Below are 6,980 nucleotides of genomic sequence, written 5' to 3' on the forward strand. Positions count from 1 at the left end.
CTCCAACCCTGGCAACATCCTTGTAAATCTTTTCTGAACCCTTTCAAGTTTCACAACATCATGTAAGGCTGCTGGACCAGATAACATCCCTGGTAGACATCTTCAATATCTCCCTGAGCTGTGCCATAGTTCCAATGTGCTTCGAGGCCGTTACCCCCATTGTCCCTGGGCCAAAGAAATTTTCAGCATTATGCCTCAACAACTGCTGTACTATTGCCCTTACACCCATCATCATGGGATGCTTCGAGAGGCTTTTGATGAGGCATATTAAGACCCTGCTGCACCCCTGACTGGACACCTTGCAGTTTGCATACCGAGCCAACTACTCAAAAGATGATACCCTTCATCTGGCCCTCACCCACCTGGAAAAGAACACCTGCGTCAGACTACTGTTCATAGACTTTAGTTCTACATTTAACACCATAATTCCTCAGCACTTGATTGGAAAGCTGAGTCTGCTGAGCCTAAATACCTCCCTGTGTAACTGGATCCTGGACTTCCTGACCGAGAGTTCTCAGTCATCTGGATCGGGAACAGCATCTCCAACACCATCACACTGAGTATGGGGGCCCCCCGGGCTTTGTGCTCAGTCCACTGCTGTTCACCCTGCTGACACACAACTGTGCAATGAAGCCAAGATCAAATACATCATCAAGTTCACTGATGATACAACTGTAGTGGGTCTCATCAGCAGGAATGACTAGTCAGTGTACAGGGAGGAGGTACAGCGGCTAACGGACTGGTGCAGAGCCAACAATCTGTCTCTGAACATAGACAAAATAAAAGAGATAGTTGTTGACTTCAGGAGGGCACAGAGCAACCACTCTCAGCTGGACATCGATAGCTCTCCCGTGGAGATCGTGAAGAGCACCAAGTTTCTTGGCATACACCTGGCGGAGAATCTCACCTGGACCTTCAACACCACCTCCGTAGCTAAGAAAGCCCAGCAATGTCTCTACTTTTTGCACAGGCGGAGGAAAGTCCACCTCCCACCCCTCCCCATCCTCACCTTATTCTACAGAGGGTTCATTGAGAGTACTCTGAGCTGCTGCATCACTGCCTGGTTTGGGAATTGCACCGTATCAGATCGTAAGACCTTACAATGGCTAGTGAGGACAGCTGAGAAGATCATTGGGTTGTCTCTTCACTCCATTATGGACATTTACTTCACATGCTGTATCATGTTTTCTTATCAGACCTCCCATCCTTTATCCTTCCTAAAACTCACTTCTTTCAAGAAACTTTTGATCTCTCCCTCGGAGACATTCTCTTTTGGTATCTATATTATTGCTTTACATTCAGTGCAGTAGTTTAGAGTATTCTTCTATGTTAAAGGTGTTATGTAAAACAAGCTATAACTCATTTACATAATATTAAGCAGAAGTGTTTGAGGGACTCTCTCTCAAATATAGTACACTTTTTTCTGCTCCTTTTGCCATGCCTTTGTTACCCTATCAGTTGTTATTACTGCTAGATCCTGCAGCTGTAGTCCTTTTGAAAAGTGAGATAAAAGGATGCATAAGCAAATCCTGAAAGCCTGCTGATGCAGTCTTCATGCGGAATTAGCTTTTTTAAAATCCTGTGCTCTAATTACCAGTCACCCCCAAGCTTGGAATTTGTACCATCTATATGTAAATTGATTAACCTTTTGGCCTAAATAATACAAAATCAACAAATGCAGGACATTAGATTAGCATATTTAACTCAAGCTACCTAGGTGTATTTGGGACCCTGATCTGAATTTATTTGTTGCCATGTGAATTTGAAAATGTGTTGCTGGAAAAGCGCAGCACGTCAGGCAGCATCCAGGGAACAGGAGAATCGACGTTTCGGGCATAAGCCCTTCTTCCCGAAACGTCGATTCTCCTGTTCCCTGGATGCTGCCTGACCTGTTGCGCTTTTCCAGCAACACATTTTCAGCTCTGATCTCCATCATCTGCAGACCTCACTTTCTCCTCAAAGATTTCAACCTGCCATGTGGATTTCCCAAGGCTTGAGAATTCAGCAGCAAAATGGAGGAAGGAGCTGTTGACTCAGCATAGTGAGTACATTTTATGCACATCTTGTGAACCAGGAAGAGAAAAGTCTCTCAAGGATCCTTTGGCCTTCTTTCTACCACGCATTGTCTCTATTTCACCAACTGTGATTCATAATCAGCACATCCCACACACATCCTCTACCAAGCTCCAGTTTGCAACTTACCCATCTCCTAATTGCCAAAGACTGTGCTCAAGGATCTCCAGCTCCTGTTGGTATTCATACTGATCAACATGTGGATTTTGTTGTCTACAGGATCAGAAAATGTATAAGTGAATGATACTTAAGTCCTGCTGTTAAATATGTCTGAGCTTCTATATTTTCAGTCTTGCTGGGTTCTATGGCTCCTTTTAGCTCCTCTAAACTCTCTGTGCTTCAATGGAAATATCATACCCAGTATTTTAATTACTTCAAAAGAAATATTAATTATAGTTTTCTGTCAACCATCTATTTTTCTGAAACTGAAGCCTAGTTTTTAATAACTTATGAAAGATAAGCATTTTCAATGACTTGTCAATGAAAATTTGTAATATTTTAATCCTGTGATCCTAGTAAAAAAACTGAGTTATTCTCATTCAAAGTGAATTTTCCAAACTCTGCCCAATCACTAAGGTTTCCATAGATTTCTTTCTAATGGAGACCTTTTCAACGCTGAGGATAAATTTTGATAATCTATTTGAAGGCCAGATTGAATGTAAATTAGAAAGGGCAGTGAGACTAGTTGTGATACATATAGTGCATTATCGGTCATGTTATTTCATCCTTCTGCCAGCTATTCTTTTAATTATCTATCTGTTTTCTACTATCTCTAATATGACATGCCCTTAATTTTCAGTTAATATATTATGGAAGACCTCAGCAGATGTCTGAATATCTTTAAAAAATGTTGAAGTACATATCTCTTATCCATAGCATCTCTTGGAAATGGTTTTGGTTAACCTAATATCATCTAACTTCCCTGCACCCTAATCAATTGAATTATTTAATCTTTTTACCTCACCAAATCATCTCTTAGCTTCTAAGATGGTTTCTAATAACTCAGCTACTGTTGAAATTGTTCAAAGAAATCATATAATTTCCAAGAACATAGTAACATGCTGGAAGCACATGTCAAATGATAATAAGAAGACACAGATTAATGTTTCAGGTTTAATACTCTTTCTCTGAATGTCAATTTCAATTGTAAACTGGTCTTTTCTCAGCATGGACTATGTTGGTCTGCTTTGTATGCACAGCACAATTATATTTCAAACATTTAGTAATTTTCCCACTTTTACAGGTAATTTCCTGAATATAGCCATTTGTTGCCATGACATTGTACTGAATACTCTTCAATTCTTTCCTTTTATCAAGAATCAGTAGGACCCCTAAATATTGCTACCAGTGTTGTCCCAGTATATTGTTTTATTTCCAAATATTCTGAATAGTATAAGTAAAAACTTTATATATTCTTTAGAACTAATCCAAAATTTTCAAGCACAATGAAGTTGTCAAAATCTGCCACCTCAGGTTCCATTAAATGATGTACAATGCTTGCAAAAGACAAGGTTTCATAATAATAATGCTACAAGACCAATCCGTCAACCAACAACTGAGCTTATCCTGGTAAATCTAAGCCAGCATTGCCTATTTAATTTGTACAGCTTCAGGCAACCGTGCTATGAAATAGATTGTTCTAATTATGTAAATTAAAGCATTAGATCATGACAAGTGCTGTAAGCTTTTTAACTGAACTAACTGCTTAAACGCTAATAATGACTATGAATGCTAAAATTATGAAAAATGAGGCATTTAGATAGGAAGTGTGCATTAAGATCACCTCTATAAGCTAACAAAACTTACGGACCATAATCATTAAGTAATATAAAATTCACAAGCCACCACAAATATTCATATTAGGATATTAAATACATAACAAAACACCATTAACATTTTTATTGCACATTTATAAAGTAAAACAAATAGAACAAAAATTCTTATGTGCTCCAAGAAATCATTTAATTACTTGTGACAGTGATTTACTATATGGTAATGGCACAGTTAACAGAATTGTAATATAAACATCAAAGAAAAAGAAAAATTCTGATTGTCCATACATATTTAATTTAGTATGGTTCAGTGAGTAATCAGGGTTATAATTTACTCAAGGGGCTCAGACGATGTCATAAATCAAGGGAGAAAAGCTCAACTGGATTATGGATGTCATCTGAGAACAACGGTGAAATTACATCCTTTCAGTCAGTGCCATTTTTTAGAAATAATACATACTGTAGACCTACTAGAATGAAAACAAAAGCTAATGACTGTTAAAAGTAGAGCTAAGATTAAATTGATTATAGGCCATGAGAGGCTATTGTGTGATATATAATACTGTAAGATCTACAGTGGGTATAAAAAGGAATAGGTTTGTGAGTTCAGATTAGAATTATAAGTGAATTGTGAACATAACGTGCATCAAATCAAAATAACGGCATGACAGTTATAAAACAGAGCAGCTTGCAAAATCAATTGTGTACATAGCTACTCACAAATTATCACAAAATAATTAGGATTTGAAATATTGCTAAAATTTCATAGAAATGCAATAGCCAAGCATGCAGAACAGTGAGATAAATGACTAGATGATTTGTGTTAATGATGATGCCAGATAAATATTGGCTAGGGCAATACATTACCTTTCTTCAGATCGTGCAATGGAATCATTATGACCACAACAGGGATCTCAGTTTAACATCTTTCTTACCAAGAACCTGTCCACCTCTGCCTTAAAAATGTAGAAAGTCTTTGCTTCTATAACCTAATCAGGAAGAGAATTCCAGAGTTTATGACATGTAGTCTGATTCTGTGTTGTATAACTCTATGTGAGAAACATTTTGCCTCAGCTCTGTTTTTAATGGGCGATGCCTTATTTTTAAACAGTGACCCTAGTTTTAGGTTCTCCCATAAGAGAAAACATCACCTTCTCAACACTTTCCTCCCTATCTTTGTGTCATCAGTAAACTTAGTCATGGTGCCCTCAACACCCTTATCTAAAACATTGATATAAGTTGTAAAAGATTAGCGAGTTTTGAGAAGATTTGGAACTCAGGTTGAGCTTCTGGATGTAGGTTTGCTCGCTGAGCTGAAAGGTTCATTTTCAGACGTTTAGTCACCATACTAAGTAACATCTTCAGTGAGCCTCCAGACAAAACACTGCTGATGATTCTTGTCTTCTATTTATATGTTTGGGTTTCTTTGGGTTGGTGATGTTGTTTTCTGTGGTGATGTCATTTCCTATGGTGATGTCATTTCTTGTTCTTTTTCTCAGGGGGTGGTAAATCGGGTCCAAGTCAATGTCTTTGTTGATAGAGTTCCAGTTGGAATGCCATGCATCTAGGAATTCTCGTGCGTGTCTCTGTTAGGTTGTCCTAGGATGACTGTGTTGTCCCAATCAAAGTGGTGTCCTCCCTCATCTGTATATAAGGATACTTGTGAGAGAGGATCATGTCGTATTGTGGCTAGTTGATGTTCATGTATCCTGGTGGTTAGTTTTCTGCCTGTTTGTCTAATGTAGTGTTTGTTACTGTCCTTGCATGGTATTTTGTAAATGACATTAGTTTGCTTGTGTCTGTATAGGGTCTTTCAAGTTTATTAGCTGCTGTTTTAGTGCATTGATGGGTTTGTGGGCTACCATGATGCCAAGGGGTCTGAGTAGTCTGGCAGTCACTACCGAAATGTCTTTGATGTAGGGGAGAGTGGCTAGGGTATTCTGGACATATTTTGTCTGCTGGTTTGGGTTTGTTGCTGAGAAATCTGCGGACTGTGTTCATTGGGTACCTATTCTTTTTGAATACACTGTACAGGTGATTTTCCTCTGCTCTGCGTAGTTCCTCTGTGCTGCAGTGTGTGGTGGTTCATTGGAATAATGTGCTGATGCAGCTTCGTTTGTGTAAAAGGTTGTGAACCCAGCACCAACACGGGGAACAACACTTAATTACATGTTGCCAGTCTAAAACAGACCCATATATTCATAGTCTCTGCTTTCTGCCTGCCAGCCAATTATTTAATGATGCTAGTGTGTTGTTTCCTATATCATGATCTCCCACTTGCTGCTAAATCCTTTTATGTGAACTTGTCAAATGCATTCTCGAAATTCAAGTCCAATATATTAATCGGCTTACCTTTCCACAGTGCATGTTACTTCTTCAATGAATTCCAGTAAATTGATTGAACAGGATTTTTCTCAAAAAGCCATGCTGACTATTCCCAATTATCTTGAGTCTTTCCTAGTACCTGGTTATAACTTACATAATGATCAGTTCCTACAATATTCCCATGGCGGATATTAAGCTAACTGGCCTATAATTTCCTGTTTTATGCTTCCCTCCCTTCTTGAACAGAAGGGTTATACTTGCTGCTTTCCAGTCTGATGGAACCTTTCCAGAAAGTAATGAATTTTGGAAAATGAATACCAATATATCTGCTTCCTCATTATCTACTTCTTTTAAGAGTCAACGATGAACTTCATTAGGGCACAGAATTATACCAATCCACAGCTCCATCAATTTGATACATACCATTTTGATAGTGAATTCTCCAATTTAACCAAATTCCTTTCTTCTTTCAAACTCTAGATTTACAGGTTTTACTGAATTTTTTGTATCCTTTGTGAAAACAGAAGCAAATTATTTATTTATTATGTCTATAAATTTCTTTATTATCTTCTAACTCCCCATTCTTATAATCTCAAGAACTAAGACTCATGTTATCTATTCATTTCCTTTTTCTATTTTTATATTTCTAACAATCTTGATTCTCTAACTCATTAGTTTCAGTTACCCTTATTGTCATTACTTGCCATTCTTTAAATTCAGAACAATCATCTCTCCTTAAATTTGGTGCTTTCCTTAGTTTGTTTCATTAACCATCATTGGTGGGTCCTTCTCTTGGAATTTTTATTATAG

General features: G+C 37.9%; 1 long non-coding RNA gene across 1 annotated transcript in view; it reads right to left on the bottom strand.

Moving 5' to 3' along the window:
• Nucleotides 1-4,792, bottom strand: part of LOC122554773 — a 46,733-nt gene extending 41,941 nt beyond the window's left edge. Inside the window, exons 1-2 of the long non-coding RNA XR_006313074.1 lie at nt 4,713-4,792; nt 2,203-2,286 (exon numbers count right to left, since the gene is read on the bottom strand). This is a non-coding gene — a long non-coding RNA (uncharacterized LOC122554773). The remainder of the gene's footprint in view (nt 1-2,202; nt 2,287-4,712) is intronic.
• Between the last annotated feature and the right edge of the window lie 2,188 nt (nt 4,793-6,980).

This window comes from Chiloscyllium plagiosum, chromosome 11 (assembly GCF_004010195.1).
Source record: "Chiloscyllium plagiosum isolate BGI_BamShark_2017 chromosome 11, ASM401019v2, whole genome shotgun sequence".
In the NCBI taxonomy this organism is placed as follows: Eukaryota; Metazoa; Chordata; class Chondrichthyes; order Orectolobiformes; family Hemiscylliidae; genus Chiloscyllium; species Chiloscyllium plagiosum.